Here is a 17,590-nt window from a genome sequence, read left to right on the forward strand (position 1 = left end):
GGTGAAGAGATATCTAGAAGATACACATTATTTACTCTCTTACCTACCAACATTACCTCTTTTGTGTTGGGTAGACAGATTTCACATGTGTTTGACTTGAACATCACTTGATATCCCTTGTCACATAGTTGGCTAATGCTCAGCAGATTATGCTTTAGACCTTCTACATAGAGCACTTCATGGATGACCAAGATGTCTTTGTCTTCTATGGATCCTCTCCCAAGAATCTTTCTATATTGTTGTCCCCATAGGTGACATGCCCTTCTTGCTTAAAGGAGATGCTCAGGAACTTTGATGTGTCCCCTGTCATGTGCTTGGAGCATCCACTGTCCAAGTACCATTGTTGCTTGCTCTCCTCCAAGGTTTCCTACAAAGAAGATTTTCAAGTACAAATGTTTTGTCCCCTTATGAATGTGGGTCCATTTTGTTTATATTCATCAATTGAATCTTTATTGCACTTAGGAATCCACTTCATAAAGCCTCTAGGAACAACAGATTTTCTGATTTTACAGAACCTCACCGAATGACCTCTTTTCATGCAATAGAAGCATGTAACAATCGGTTGTTCCGATGGTCCAATCGGTTGTTTTTCTAATTCCAGTTACATACCACCAAAACCAACAAAACAAACCATGTCCTTATATAAACTAAAAAAAAAAACTTTAGTAAACTAACCTCATACACTCCATTGGTTCCAAACACCAATCAGAATAGGAGAAAGAAACTGACCGGGAATTTGTAGACACCCAGGACCACACCTTTACTTGTACCAATGCAAAAACTTCAGATACATCTGCCACTCCTCCTTTGAAAATTAAGCGATTCCTGTGACTCCAAATTTCACTAACCACCCCTACCCAGATTGTGTTCCAAACTACCAGACCCGTCTCAGAAGAAAAGCTCAGCCTAAACTGATCAAAGTTCAGCTTCGGCTCAATGTGAGACACAAACAGAATCCCAAGCCATCTGTAGCATAAACACCAAACTCGCCAAGCAAAATTGCATCCAAAGAACAAGTGACTACCAGACTCTTCCTCATTCCCGCAAAATACGCACCACAAACTTTCTAACTACACCCCTCTTCTACTAAGATTAACCCTAGTAGCAAGCTTATTTTCCAACACCCTCCAAGCCAAAAGCCATGCTGAAGGAATTGCCTTGGACCCCCATAACTTACAGAAAATCGGCGAAGAAACCACCTCATTATCCTTCCTAATAAGGTTATACGCAGAGCTGACCTAAAAAATTGGAGACCCCCAACCTTCCAAATCCATTTATCAACCTCACCTGGGACAACCTCAACCCCAAGCAGGAGCTGGCTCAACTGATCCGTCATCGGATTCTCCCATTCGAAAAACGACCTCCTCCAATCGAGCTGCCAAACCATCTTCCGTTAGTCCAAGACCCCACCTCCTGCAAATTTGAGTATTTGTTAGAGCTGATGGAGAAAAGTCTAGTATATACACTCTTCAGCGCCTCCCCCTTCAACCATCTATCCTTCCAGAAAAAGATATCCTTCCCATCGCCTACTTTCCACTCAAAATTGTCTTCGAAACTTCTCCCCCAACCCTCTAAAGACCAAACTTCCTTCAGATCTTTCCACCAAAGAGAGCAATTTCTACCTTTACCTTCCTCTCCCAAACCTCTCCAACCGCCGTACTTAGAAAAAAGGACTTCCTTCCAAAGGCCTACCTCAACCGAACCCAATCTCCAAATCCACTTCCCCAACAAAGCCAAGTTGAACTGCTTTGGATGTATGATTACAAGCCCCCCGAACTCACGAGGCTTACAAACCAAGTTCCAGGAAGCCCAAGCAATCTTCCTTCCATCTGCGCCCCATCCCCAGAGAAAATCCCTTTGAATCTTGATCAACTTCCTTTCCACCCCAGAAGGCAATTTGAATAACGACATAAAGAATAACGGAATAGCAGAAAGCACAGACCTTATCAGACAAATCCTCCCAGCCATCGACAAAATTCTTCCCTTCCACCTGCTTAATCTGGCCTGCACTTTCTCAATCACTTCGTTCCAAAAAGCACCGCGCTTATGACTTCCTCCAACTGGCAAACCCAAATAAATGAAAGGAGAAACCATCGTATCACAGTTAAGAATCGCTGCGAAACGCTGAAGTATGACCTGGTCCATCCCCGTTCCTCCGATCCTACTCTTCGCAAAGTTAACCCTTAACCCAAAAGAGAGCTCAAAACACTGCAAAATCGCCTTGATATTAAAAAAGCTTTTGGTATTTGCTTCACAAGAGAAAAAGGTGTCGTCTGCGTATTGTAACATATTTACCTTTACTTTATCCTTTCCGACCTCCAAACTGTCAATCAACTTCTTCTCTTCTGCTACCCTTGTCACTCCTGCTAACCCTTCTGCCACAATAAGAAAGAGAAAAGGGGCAAGCGGGTCGCCCTGACGAAGACCCTTTCTAGGAAAGAACTCTTTAGTTGGACTCCCGTTAACCAAGACAGACACCGAAGCTTTTGTGGGTTAAAATCCAATCCAGCTTTTCCAAAAACACAGTTTTGAGATGCCAAGACACTCTAAAAGTTGGATTGACCTTTAGAAAGCTTATCCACAGTTTTAACAAGATAGTGAACCTTATTTTCAAGATTTTCGCAAGAGTATTACATTTGCAAGAGGAGTTTCTGTAAATGATTTCAAGGTTTCCAAAATCTATTTTTGATTTCTTGGGAATGGAAGAATCAATGGCTAGTGTTCATGTGGGTAATTGCTCAACTAGAATAAGCTTGAGATTTCCAAACATTTGGTCGATGAACGATGCAAATGGCATTGCGGGCCGAATTTGGAGCAACAAAATTGTGGGGGATTCTGGTTATTTCAAGAGGATTGTTTTTAAAAGTTTTCACGACAGTAGAGTTGAAATTTCTGGCACAAAGTATGAGTATGGCCTACTTGATAGAGTGAGGAAGATGAGCCCAAGGGAGCGAGGTATCCAGATGTTTATTCCGCGGACATGAGATTTGACATGTCCGTTAGAATCTCTAAGAGGAGAGTGGCATGGGGTTATTGATGGCATTGAGCTCTTCTCTTTTGTGGTTTTTGGGTGGTTTGCGGAAGCTTAGTGGTTTTTTGATGGATCAAGGCCCTCCTAGGAGGTGTGGCTGCCTTGAAGGTGCATGAGAGTAGGGAAATTGAGGGAGGTTCGGCCAGCCCCCTTTGGTAGGTGAAGGATTGAAGATTAAGACCTAAATCTTGGGCAAGGGAGTAAAGTATGGCTCAAGTTTGGCAGCATAACAATACTCAATTTAATCTTGAAATTACATGAGGTAGGCTCCTCCTTTTATAGCCTAAGGAAGACCGTAAATAGCAAAGTAAATAAGAAGCAAATGTAACCTAAATGACATGCAAATGAGAAGCACATGGAGGCACATGGAGCACATGGCCTCCTAACCTTCACATGGTCGGTCCTAGATTAGTGGTAGGTTCTAGAAAACCGTAGCTAATCTAGGTTAATCCTTTCTTAATCCTAATTTGCAGAATTTAAACAAAGGTTCACAATGCTATGTTATTTGCACCACAATTAAAACTAGGCTACACTTGATGGGCCTTCTTGGAACATATATAAATATGTCTCCCTTCCATCCGTAGCTTGATCGAAATCTTCTTCCACTCTCTTGGACATGGACCTTGTGATTGGTCCTAAACGCTCTTGCCCTTGTCCTAGACGCTCTTGCCTTGGTCCTAGACGTTCTTGCCCTTGTCCTAGACGCTCTTGCCTTGGTCCCAGACGCTCTTGCCCTAGACGCTCTTGTCCTTGTCCTAGACGCTCTTGTGGTTGCCTTTCATGGAAGGTTGTGCTTGGCCCTCTTCCATCATCCCCTCCCCCTTGGAAAGGATTTGTCCTCAAATCCAAATTGTCTTCGTCTTCATTGGTACCTACATAAACATGAAATGCATCTAGAACAATGTCTTTGGACATCCTTTCTCATGTGTGGCCAATAAAATTTTCCTTTCAAAAGATCAAGGGTGATCCGATCGGTCATCGGTAGTCGATGACGTCAGCATCAGAGAACTACGTGGACTACTCGCAGGGTGACACGTGGGCTAAGTGGCAAAGAGGTAGGGGGACGACCGCCAAGAGAGGTGATCGGTGGTCAGTAACCAAGTTACCACCGACAGATCAGGCGGTAGAGAGGTCGGGGGACAGATCACCCAGAATGGTGATCGGTGGTCAGAAGCCAAGTGACCACCAGCAGACCAGTTCCCAGACTCGCGCCTGGAGGCAGAGCGCGAGTAGCGAATAAACACTGATCAGTCATCGGGTGTATTGTCATCGGGGTCTCGTGTTACACGCAGTTAAACTGGGACTAAGGTTCCCAGCGAGAGCGTTACGCATGGACCTCGCATGAGCACACCTCAAGGAACCATGCACGAGAGTGGCCTGAGGGAACTAGTAAGCCAGTCAGTGACTGGTGATTCCCTCAACCCATTACGTGCGTGTCATCCAGAAGGGTAAGTCGCCTACACAGAGAGTAACGTTCGGTGAGTGCGCCTAGACCAGCCACACCCGACGTCCACTCCTAAGAGTGTGCAATTTACCCAGATAAGAGAAGCACCCTAAGTTACTCCGCAAGGGCGTAGCTTAGGCGGACAAGGAGAGGCGCTAGAGCCCTTCCAGTAAGTGACACGCGTGTGGTTAGATGTGAGTTGCAGGCCTCCACGTGTCACCATCTGGGAGGGGTGCGGTCCAGACAAAAGAGCACTCCGTACCGCTAAAGGTACAGACAGGTGCAGCCAAGCGCAGACATGTGCAGACTCTCACGCTCCCCATTGCTGATTCTGAAGGTACGCTTTCTCTGAAAAGCATGACAGGGTTCTGACACATGCCAGAAAAGCATAACAGAATTCTGTTATGCCCAGGAGCAGGGAAAGAGAGATAAAAGGCAGAATCGGAGTGAGAGTAGGGGAGAGAGACAAAAAAATAGAGTGCAAGTTCTACACACACACATTTTGCTAAGTTTCCAGTTTCTGGTGGTTCTGTTGAACTAACTTGATCGTCGGAGTGCAAACGGCCGCTAGAGGCGCCGTCTGTGTATTTTGCAGGTCACATCTTGAAGCCATCTGAGAGAGAGAGTTCAGAAGGTGATTCTTCAGGAGACGCAGTCGCGAAGACAGGGCGGAAAGTGTTACGAAGCGATTCACCCACGTTCAAGTTGCCGGCAGGATCATTTGGCGCCCACCGTGGGGCCCGAGTGAATCGTTGTCCCATATATACCACAGTTTTAAAGCTCACCAGAGTTTTATCAGTTTCTCTGATAGAGAAGATGCCTAGAAACAGACAACCATCGCCTGCGCCATCCGCTGATGAAGGAGCTGTGACAATGGCGCAGGTCCTGGAAATGGTGCGCACGCTGCAGGATAACGCAGCAGCGTCGAAAGTCGAACAAGAAAGGATGCAGACGGAGTTGGCCGCGTCGCAAAGCAGGAACGACGAACTGAATCGTGTCAACGAAGAGTTGAGAAGAACGCTGCAGGCGCAGAGGGAGCACGTTGTTGACGAAAGGGTGTCTAGGCAGCCTTCACCTCCAAGGGCATTTCCCATGCCATTCTCCCCTGAGATTATGGGAACCATGGTGCCTTCCAACCTGGTGGGGGTAAAAGCGTCGTTCAAAGGGGTAGAAGACCCGGAGGCGCATCTGACGGCATTCCACACCCAGATGATGTTGTCTGGGGGCTCAGACGCTGTATATTGCAAGATGTTCATGAGCACACTGAGCGGAATCGCCATGGAGTGGTTCGTGAGTTTACCGGAAGGGCATATCACGTCGTTCTCTCAGTTCTCGAAGCTCTTCATTGAACAATACATCGTCAACAAGGCACCTGCAGTGGTGTCCTACGACCTGTTCGACGTGCGCCAATACCAGGGGGAGTCACTGAAAGACTACCTCAACCGTTTTGGAGCACAAGTGGTTAGACTACCCAGCAAAGATGAAGATATGCTCGTGCACGCATTTAAGAAGGGAGTGCTGCCTGGCCCTTTCAGTGAGTCTCTCATCAGGAGCCATCCCAGCACCTTTACAGAGATCCGACGGCGTGCGGTGGCGCACATAGTGGCAGAAACAGAGGTTTCTGAGAAGAGGGGAAGTGCTGCACCACCCAGACCGCGTGGAGGGCAAGGAAAACCACAGCAAGCGAGGGTGCATGAGGCCAAAGAGGGGAAGAAGGTGCGGGAAAAACCTCGTCCCTATGCACCAGGCAAAGACCAGAGTAAGGGGCGTGCAAGGGAGAATAACGCACCCCCGAGATACAACTTCATGGTGGGGTTGGCGGATCTCATCGCCCTTCCCGCCGTAGCAGCAAGACTACGAGTACCAGAGAAGACAGACAAGGTACTCGGAAGGAAGAAGAATGAATGGTGTGAGTTTCATCAGGCCTTTGGGCATACACTTCATTCCTGCTTGGCGCTGGGACACCAACTGGCAGAGTTGGTGAAGTCTGGTTTTCTAGCAGATTACCTGCGTGAGCCGCAGGGTGATCGCGCGTCAGGATCCCAAACTGGAGAGCAACAGCATGAAGTCCCTGTGCATGGGGAAGTGCAGACGATCGCTGGAGGCTTCTCTGGTGGGGGATGCACAACTTCACAAAGAAGGAGATACACTCGATCTGTGATGGCGGTAGATGCAGTGAATGAGAGTCATTACCCTGAGGTGGACATTGTCTTCAGGAAAGCTGACCTACGAGACGTTGTCCCGCACGACAACGACCCTGTGGTCATTTCTCTCATCACAGCAGGAAGACGGGTGCATAGAGTACTCGTAGATCAAGGAAGCTCGGCGGATGTCATGTTCTGGCCAACATTCAACAAGCTACAATTGTCCCCTGATCAGTTGAGACCGTATACTGGTTGTCTCTACGGTTTTGCAGGGGATCAGGTAGAAGTGCGGGGATACATCGAGCTGAGGACAACGTTCACTGACGGAACGACAGCCCGCACGGAAAGGATAAAGTACCTGGTGGTGAACGCCCCTTCTGCGTACAATGTCCTGTTGGGGAGGCCAACGCTCAATAGACTGGGCGCAATACCATCGACAAGGCATATGAAGTTGAAGCTGCCGTCGATGGAAGGGGCCGTGATAACCATCAAGTCGGATCAGGCTGAGGCAAGACGCTGTTATGAGAACAGCTTGAAGCAAAAAATAAGTGTGTGCCATGTCACCACAAAACCACCACCAGGCGTGCGTGAAGAGCGATTGGCGGTCGGGGAAACACAAGGCGCTCAGAGGATGGAGAACGCCGCGGTGGGGGGCTCCCAGGTAGCCCAAGTTGAAGAAGAAGAGGAAGGCGCGATCACTCCTCGCGAGTCAGGGATCGCGAGAGCGGTCATTGCCAGTGAGAGAAGGCCCCACCCAGCTGAAGGATGGGTCGAAGTGGACATCGGGGGAAGAAAATTCAAGTTGGGGGAATCCCTCATTGAAGAAGAGCGAAGGCTGATCATGGGTGTGATTGAGAAGCACATGAATGCCTTTGCATGGTCAGCATCCGACATGCCAGGAATCGACCCCGATTTCCTCTGCCATCGTCTGTCGATGGATCCCATGGTTCGACCTGTGCGTCAGAGGAGAAGGAAATTCAACGAGGAGAAGAGGAAGGTGATCCACGACGAAGCGCAGAAGCTCCTTGCCGCAGGGCATATCAGAGAAATCCAGTACCCCGAGTGGCTAGCGAATGTGGTACTGGTGCGGAAGGCAAGCGGCAAGTGGAGAATGTGCGTGGACTTCACTGACCTCAATAAGGCGTGCCCCAAGGATTCTTACCCCTTACCCAGTATAGATTTTCTAGTCGATAGCGCCTCGGGGGGAAAGCTACTCAGCTTCTTGGACGCTTTCTCAGGGTATAATCAGATCAGGATGCACCCAATGGACGAATGCAAGACCGCGTTTATGACGGAACGGTCTTGCTACTGCTACAAGGTCATGCCATTTGGGTTGAAGAATGCGGGGGCTACCTACCAGCGGCTCATGGATAGGGTGCTCTCGCCCATGCTGGGAAGGAACGTACACGCCTATGTAGATGACATGGTGGTTACGTCCCAAGAGAAGGAGCATCATGCAGCTGATCTGGAAGAGCTATTCACCACCATTGCCAAGTATAGGCTGAAGCTCAACCCTGAGAAATGCATATTCGGTGTGGAGGCTGGGAAGTTCTTGGGTTTCCTCTTGACAGAGCGAGGAATCGAAGCTAACCCGGAGAAGTGTGCGGCGATCATGGCGATGAGGAGCCCAACGACGGTGAAGGAGGTGCAGCAGCTCACCGGTCGCTTGGCAGCACTGTCCCGATTTATGTCTGCTGGTGGGGAGAAAGGTCACCCATACTTCCAGTGTCTCAAGCGCAACAGCAGATTTCTCTGGACGCAGGAGTGCGAGGAGGCCTTCATTAAGTTGAAGGGATATCTGGCAAGCCCACCAGTCTTGCGAAAGCCCCAGGTAGGCATCCCTCTCCGTCTATACTTTGCCGTTACGGAGAGGGCAGTCAGTTCAGTCCTGGTGCAAGAGCAGGACCAGGCCCAGAGGCCTGTTTATTTCGTCAGCAAGGTGCTGCAAGGCCCTGAAACCAGGTACCAGGCCCTCGAGAAGGCTGCTCTGGCGGTGGTATTCTCAGCCAGAAGACTCAGGCATTATTTCCACAGCTTCACAGTGGTGGTGATGACTGATCTGCCTATCCAGAATGTATTGAAGAAACCTGATGTGGCAGGAAGGATGGTCAAGTGGGCAGTAGAATTGTCGGAATTCGATATTCAGTACGAGCCCCGAGGACCGATCAAGGGGCAGGTGTTCGCGGACTTCGTAGTCGAGCTATCATCCATCGCGACACCTGCAGAAGGGCTAGATTTCCGATGGGTGTTATCGGTGGATGGCTCCTCTAATCAGCAAGGAAGCGGCGCTGGGGTCATCCTGGAAGGGCCAAACGGAGTACTGATCGAGCAGTCCCTCCGTTTCGCCTTCAAAGCTAGCAACAATCAGGCGGAGTACGAAGCCCTGATCGCGGGAATGTTGCTAGCAAGGGAAATGGGAGCAAGAAATCTGCTGGCCAAGAGCGATTCGTTACTGGTCACTGGGCAGGTTACGGGGGAGTTCCAAGCAAAGGATCCCCAGATGGCAGCCTACCTGGAGTATGTGCAGCTCCTGAAGACGTCCTTCACTGAGTTTGAGTTAGTGCATGTGCCAAGAGAGCAAAATGCCCGAGCAGACCTGCTTGCCAAGCTGGCCAGCTCAGGCAAGGGGGGGAAGCAGAGGACTGTCATTTAGGAGACCCTGAAGGTGCCACGCGCGTTTGTGTCAGACAACCAGGTGCTTCATGTATACAAGTCAATGGAGCGTCTAACGATCGGTCATCGGTCGTTGACTCAAGAGACGCTGAGAGCGCCGAGGGTGAGATCGCGACCCTCAAAGATCGGTGAGTCGATGGAGGTCCACGCGGAGAAGGAACCCCACACCTGGATGACGCCATACCGGCTATAGTTAGAAGATGGTGTACTCCCGCTCGATCTGGCATAGGCAAAAAGAATAAAGAGGGGTTCAAGTAAGTTTACTCTCATAGATGGAAGCCTATTTAGATTTGGATTTTCTCACCCTGTGCAGATCTGTGTACACGGCGAGCAATGCACCAGACTCATGTCTGAGCTGCACGAGGGGGTATGCGGAAGCCATGTAGGTGGTCGCGCTCTGGCAAGTAGAGTACTCCGCGCGGGGTACTACTGGCCAAAGCTGAAGGAAGATTGCATAAGGTTTGCTCAGCGATGCAAACAATGTCAGCTGCATGCAGATTGGCACAAGGCACCTCCTGAGGAGTTGAGGTCCATCCATAGCCCGTGGCCATTCCATACATGGGGGATTGACATCCTAGGACCTTTTCCCCTGGCGACAAGGCAGATGAAGTTCCTCATTGTGGCCATCGAATATTTCACTAAGTGGGTGGAGGCAGAGCCAGTTGCACACATCACCGCACAGAAAGTCGAACACTTCGTCTGGAAGAACATCGTCTGCCGCTTCGGAATACCCAAGAGGCTGGTTTCCGACAATGGCACCCAGTTCACTAGTCATCAGTTGAGGAAGATGTGTGAAGAGCTAAAGATACAACAGGTTTTCGCTTCAGTGGAGCACCCACAAACAAATGGGCAGGTGGAGTCAGCAAATCGAGTGCTGCTCAGGGGGCTGAAGCGAAGGCTAGACAAGGCCAAAGGAGGCTGGGCAGAGGAGATCCCCAGAATTGTGTGGTCTTATCACACCACCCCACAGTCCAGCACCCATGAGACACCCTTCAGCCTTGTCTATGGGACAGACGCCATGATTCCTGTAGAGATACAGGAAAACTCCCCCAGATTCTTGAACTTCGTTGCTGAAGAGTCCAATGAAGAGCGTAAGGTGAATCTGGATCTGCTAGACGAAGTGCGAGAGGAGGCCAGAGTCAGTGCTGAAGCCGTGAAGAGAAGAGTAGAGCGGAGGCACAACTCTAAAGTGAGGCCCAGGCGCTTCCAGGAAGGTGATTTGGTGATGAGAAAGGCGCATCAGAATGACATGCAGAATAAGTTATCCCCAAAGTGGACAGGCCCGTACAGAGTGGTGGAGACATTAGAGAACGGAGCCTATCGCCTAGAGACTTTGGAAGGAGGAGCAATCCCCAGAACGTGGAACGCCACCCATTTAAAATTTTATTTCAGTTAAAATTGTACAGTAATGGCGTTCTCATGCTAAAGGACACATGCTTTGTTTGTGGTGGAAACAGTTGAACAGACAAGGGGGCACTCTTTTCCCTAAAGAGGGTTTTTAACGAGGCCACCCAATTAAAGGAAAATTTCCAGCATATAAAGTGTGCTCAAGTATTAAAGTTAAAATCCCCCTTGCCCCAGGTGCAAGTGCAGGTGATTGGTTAGGCCCTACTTGCCCTAGGCGCAAGTACTGGCACCGATCTAAGTCTTCCTCACCCCAGGTGTGAGCGCAAGCAGAAAGGTTTGAAAAGCCAGGGGTGCTAGTAAGACCAACAGAGGGAAAGGAAAGGTTTTGACAAAACGTCCTTACCCACTTGGCATGCACCAATATTGGCCCAGTAAAACTCTCAGTCAGAAAACCTTTCTCACCCCAGGAGTGAGACAGGGAGTGAGCGACTCAACCCGCCAAAGGGTGATGACCTCGGGGAAAGGGAAAGGGGTTAGCGAGAAACACTTCCTTTTCCCCAAGATGAGGCCTCACTTTGAGCAATCGATGTCAAGGTCCTTTATGCACTTAGCGCTAGAGCGACAGAGAAAGCTACGTAAGGACTAAAGAGCGATCACCGATGAGTCGTCAGTAATTGGCTAGTAGTACAAAGCAGCGCACGAGGACTGTTAAACACCAAGCTGAGGGAATAGCCAGTCGAGATCAAGCAGATCGCGCTAAGCCTGAGTTGGTTAACACTTAGTCGTGCGCAAAGAGTAAGAGAAGCAGATCGCGCTAAGCCTGAGTTGGTTAACACTTAGTCGCGCGCAAAGAGTAAGAGAAGCAGATCGCGCTAAGCCTGAGTTGGTTAACACTTAGTCGCGCGCAAAGAGTAAGAGAAGCAGATCGCGCTAAGCCTAAGCTGGTTAACACTTAGTCGTGTGCGAAAGGAAAGGTAAAGCCCCAGATCGCGCTGAACCTAAACTAGCTAACAGTTAGTCGCGCACATAAAGATCAGTGGAGTCCAAAGAAAATACAAAGAGAAATTGAGCAATTGAATCCGAGATATATCACCAGAGATGTTCATACAATTGTTAGTTACAAAGAGTTGAATGGTGCAGAAACATAAGGTGACAGAATGAAACTTTGTACAGAAGAAGTCAAAATTACAAAGGGGAAGAGATTCAGGGAGTAGGAGGCCTAAGTTTCCCATCTACCACCGAGTGATGAATGCTGAATTGCGCAAGGTCCAGGTCTGGGAGGACGCAGCGGACTTGCTCGAGCGCCAGCTCGAATCCATCAATGAGGGAATCGGCGCCCACGTTCATCAAGTCCTCTTTCTCCGCCTCCAGACTTCGCCTCGAAGCCTCTGCAGCATCCCTCTGCGTGGTAAGGGTAGCAAGGGAGGAGGCAGCCTCAGACAGCTGGCCCACTGCCTCCTCAAGCTTCTTTTCGGCGGCAGCAGTTGCCTCCTTGGCGGCCTTGAGCATCTCCACCCGCTGAGAATCCCGTTGGCGTAGGGAGGAGTTCTCAGCCTGTAACTCCTCCACCATCTGACTCCGTTCGAGCAAAGAGGAATTCTCAGCCTGTAACTCTGCCACCTTCCAGTCCAGAGGACCAACAGTCTGCCCCATCAAGATCTCCATCTTGATGGTCTCCTGGACCTGCAGCAAGTACTCCCTCCTGGCCTTCTCCACCATGCCTCGCATCAGCTCGACAGACCCCTGAGCGGCTTCAAGGTCACTGTGCAGCGACTCGTTGTCGTGCTCAAGTTCCTTCACCCTTTTCTCCAGGGCTTTCTGCCTGCGATGCTGGGTGGAGAACTCCAGCGAGAGCACCACCTGCTTGGCAAGGTGTGCGTCTATCTCCTCCCCGCTCCAGTCGACGAGCTCCCCATTGCTGATGTGCTGTCGCACCATGGAGATAACTCTACTGAAGTTCTCATGGTTGGCTCCAGTGTTGCTCGGGCGCGATCCAGACCCACCATGTTCAGCATTGGCGGTGGAGATCGTTATTGGAGGCGGGGCGCACTCGTTTTGAGCAGAAACACCCCCAGCAGGGTGAGCGGATGGACCAGGTGATTGGCCTGCTGGGGGGGAAGTTGGCGGTTGAGAGATTGGGGGCGATTTTTGGCCAGGAGAAGATGGGCATGCGGGTTCTGGGGCAAGTCGAGTAGAGGGAGAGGGAGGTGGTGAACCTTCCTCTACCTCTACCACCTCTATCCCTCCAGGCTGGAGAGACGAGACCCCCTCAGCCACTGCTTTCTTCCTCTGGCGGTGAATGACGGGGGAGCCTGAGCTTTCCTCTTCCACTGAGGCAGCAGCAGCAGCAGGTACCAGCGAAGAAGCCTTCACCAGTCTTTTCCTTTTCTTCCCTTGCTCAGGGCCTTCGGCTGGCGCGACCGAGAGCGGAGGGGCTTCGATTGGCTCAGTGGTGGAAGAGGAAGAGCCAGTCCCTTTGGCCGCTCGGCGTTTAGCGAGCTCCAACACCGCCAACCTCCTATCTTTCCCTGACATTGAATCTGCATAGGCAAGAAAGAGGGAAATTAGACAGCTAAGAGACGCGAGCAAGGTGAAAAGTATAAGAGCATGCATGAGGAGGTATAAATGTCCTAAGGGGCGGCAGAGAAAGAGCTACCTATATATTTCTTCAGGGAAACCACATCAAATTCATCCTTGATGAGGCGAGCGGAGTCATACTTGGCCCCTAGGAGTAGCCCACACAGCTCGCGCTCGTAGGGGGCCATGGTCTCGAGATCCTTGGGTTTTTTAAATTGAACCTGGGGAACCCAGTAGAGGGGGTACCCCTCGAGCAGATGAGGGCTTTGTGGGGTGGCAGATATCATATAAAATCTGCCCTTCCAGTCTTTGAAGGACTGCTGGTACAGGCCCAGAAGCACCCGTCCAGCAACCCCGTTCAGGCTGACCCAAAACCTATCCCCTGGTTTCTTCGCCTCAAAGAAGTAAAGGAATACCTCCACCGAGGCGTTGTGCCCAAAGTGGTTGCACAGGATCTGGAACGCCCGGATGAAGGCCCAGGCGTTGGGGTGGAGTTGGCAGGGCGCGACATTCAACTCCATCATCAGCTCTTTCTCGAAGAAGGTGAAGGGGAGTCGCAGCTTCAGCCTTTTGAAGATCGCGGAGTAAACGAAAACGAAGGGCACCCCATTGGTGGCCCTGTCGTCAGCGCAAATGGGCATCCCTCGGGGAGGGATGCGGACGCGGACGTGGAAGTCGTTTTCCCTGTCTATGGAACACGAGGGTTCGTCCGGGTCGTGGCTCAGAAGCGAGTTAAGATGGTCCTCAGGTAGCAAGATGGACGTTTCAGATAGCAACGCCAGAGGGGCCCAGTCATAGACCTTGGCGTTGTCATGGAATGAGGTGACAACAGGCGGTGGCGAAGCTGGTGCACTCGCGGAGGGCTGTGCACCAGAAGAAGAGGCAATGACACGAGCGGTCTGCTTCAAGCGAGCCATCGAGAGATAGCTGCAATGGAGGAAAACGAAGGGTCAGAAATAGAAAGGGAGAGAGTGATGGATGGTTCGGTGAAAAACAGAGAGAGGGAGTGAGGAAGAAATGCCCAGGTAAAGGAGAAAGAAGGGGAGGCAGAAGTCAAAGCGGAAACATGAGAAAAACCCTAGCGCGGGTTGAGAAGAAGAAAACAGGGAAGATGGATGCATGATGACTAGAATGATAAATACAATCGGTAAAGATGGCCAAAAAGGGGCCAGCGAAAAGAAAAACCATACCTTTGAATGATCGTAAGAGTCAAGGATCACAGAGAATTTGAAGAAAGATGGGTGCGCGGAAGAGAGGTTCGCAGAGAGTTTGGGAGTCAAATGAAGAAGATGAAGGAACAGTGGAAGGGCGCGCCAATTTGAATAAAAGAAACGCTAGCGACGCACAGCGCTGGCCGTTGATGGGGCCACGTGTCGCGAGATTAAGAAAGGAAGTCCAAACGTTAAAGAAGCAGCACGTGAGGTGGCACGTGAGGCGGCCCCACTTGCCACGTGGACTGAGGGCACGACCACTTAGTCTCTTCGCTGAGAACGAGTTCTCGACTCGAGACTGGGGGGCTTGTGATCCGATCGGTCATCGGTAGTCGATGACGTCAGCATCAGAGAACTACGTGGACTACTCGCAGGGTGACACGTGGGCTAAGTGGCAAAGAGGTAGGGGGACGACCGCCAAGAGAGGTGATCGGTGGTCAGTAACCAAGTTACCACCGACAGATCAGGCGGCAGAGAGGTCGGGGGACAGATCACCCAGAATGGTGATCGGTGGTCAGAAGCCAAGTGACCACCAGCAGACCAGTTCCCAGACTCGCGCCTGGAGGCAGAGCGCGAGTAGCGAATAAACACTGATCAGTCATCGGGTGTATTGTCATCGGGGTCTCGTGTTACACGCAGTTAAACTGGGACTAAGGTTCCCAGCGAGAGCGTTACGCATGGACCTCGCATGAGCACACCTCAAGGAACCATGCACGAGAGTGGCCTGAGGGAACTAGTAAGCCAGTCAGTGACTGGTGATTCCCTCAACCCATTACGTGCGTGTCATCCAGAAGGGTAAGTCGCCTACACAGAGAGTAACGTTCGGTGAGTGCGCCTAGACCAGCCACACCCGACGTCCACTCCTAAGAGTGTGCAATTTACCCAGATAAGAGAAGCACCCTAAGTTACTCCGCAAGGGCGTAGCTTAGGCGGACAAGGAGAGGCGCTAGAGCCCTTCCAGTAAGTGACACGCGTGTGGTTAGATGTGAGTTGCAGGCCTCCACGTGTCACCATCTGGGAGGGGTGCGGTCCAGACAAAAGAGCACTCCGTACCGCTAAAGGTACAGACAGGCGCAGCCAAGCGCAGACATGCGCAGACTCTCACGCTCCCCATTGCTGATTCTGAAGGTACGCTTTCTCTGAAAATATTGCTAAGGAAGGTGGCGACGAGAACCCTCAACAAGCCCCCCTGGTGCCTCTCCAAGCCGCAAACCTTTCCCTCGAGGTCACGAGGATGTGGGAACCTCTGACTGCTAAACTGAAGAACATAGCGGAGGACATCCCATCGATTATAACGAGGGCTGTGGAGAGCTCCACCAGGAGGCTTCAAGACGATCTCTACAACCTCAAGACCGAAAACAGCACAATGAAGGTTGAGGTGGAGAAGGTGGCCTTCAGCCTAACGCTCGCGGAAATGGAACATTCCCGAGTAGAGGATGCCCTAAGTACCGAGCTTAGGCTTGCGCGCAAGGAAGCTGCTGACCTTCGCCGCAAAGTCCATGAACTTGCCCAAGAAAAAGTTGAACTTGAAAGCAAAATCGTGCCTCTGCGCACCAAGGCGAGCGACCTGGAAGCTCACATTCAAGCTAATGCCGATAAGGTACAAAAACTGGAGCAAAGGTCAATCGACCGTGAAAAACTACTTGGGCAAGTGGAAAAAGCAAGGGATGACGCCATGGCTGATCTCACCGAGGCGAACAAGGAAAAAGAAAAGATGACTGCCGAGTTGACCCGAGCTCAAGCGGAATCCGAGAAGGTTGCCGACGACCTTCTTCATGCTCAAGAGACCAACAAACAACTCCGAAAACAGGTCGAAGAGCTGGAGCAACAGAACAAGGAGCTTAAGCAACAGATTGAAGAATTTCAAAGGCAAATTGAAGAACTTAAGCTAAGCTCCGCTCAGATTCTGGTTGCTGGATTTGATGCCGCTCGGGAACAATTCGCATGCCTATTCCCTGATCTCGACCTCAGCATGGTGTCGTTAAACAACGAAGTAGTAGATGGAAAGGTCGTTCCCGCCGAAGGCTCAACCAATTCCACCCCATCTGCTTCTTTATAAATTCACTTGTGTTTACCTTGTAAAAACTCTTGCATATGTGTTTTGAACAGTTACTTATTTCAATAGCGAAACTTGGATATTCTTTCTTCTGACTTCTTTTGAGCGCTTTCACCTTCTTTGTATGTTTAACTTTGCCGAGTCTAACTTAGCGATTTTGCAAACACGACCTTTGGCGTAACTGCTTCGAGCCGATTCAAACTTAAGCAACGATCGCTTTAAACAACTTGTACCCTTGAGGCACTAACCTGATCATAAGAAAAGTGTCCAAGCAACGAACTGTAACTCAATCGCGGTTCAAACAACGTCCCCTTCGACCTGCTTTATCAAACAAGTCTTTCAACCCTCTCGCCGTCGCTTGAACTTTTCCCGATCGCCAAAACCTCTTGGTAACACCAGCTTTTCCCAGCCTCGTGCTTTGGAAGTCATTTCTTTATCTGGGCAGAAATGCCCTTTGGGATCTTCCTTTACCCCCCTGAACTTCAGAACTGAAGACCGGCTGGCTAGGCGTTCTCTTCGAACCTACCTTAGCCACCTTTCAAGCTTCTTCCGCCCTTTTCGCCATACCTGAACTCGTTCAAGACGAGAAGGATTTTATCTTGCCTATACCCGCATATAAGCGAGAAGGTCTTTAACTCGCCTGAGCTCGCACAACGGCGAGAAGGACTTTATTTGATGCCTCAACTTGCCCAGGGTGTACATCTCCTCCCCCTGGATGCACTGAGGATCTTTTCTTTCTCTCGCCTGCGCTTGCTCAACGGCGAGGAGGTCTTTAATTGGCCTTGGCTCGCACAACGGCGATAAGGACTTTATCCGGTGCCTCAACTTGCCCAGGGTGTACATCTCCTCCCCCCTGGATGCACTAAGGACCTTTCTCGCCTGCACCCGCTCAACGGCGAGGAGGTCTTTAACTTGCCTCTACGTTGCCCCGGGAGTTACATCTTCTCGCTCCCAGAAACACGGAGGACTTTTCCTCTTTCTCGCCTGCACTCGCTCGACGGCGAGGAGGTCTTTCGTCTGGTGCCTCCGATCGCCAAAAAACGATGAGGACTTTAAAAACTTAACTGGTGCCTCTAATCGCCGAAAAACGATGAGGACTTTAAAAAC

Source organism: Phaseolus vulgaris, chromosome 1 (genome assembly GCF_000499845.2).
Source record: "Phaseolus vulgaris cultivar G19833 chromosome 1, P. vulgaris v2.0, whole genome shotgun sequence".
Taxonomy (NCBI): domain Eukaryota; kingdom Viridiplantae; phylum Streptophyta; class Magnoliopsida; order Fabales; family Fabaceae; genus Phaseolus; species Phaseolus vulgaris.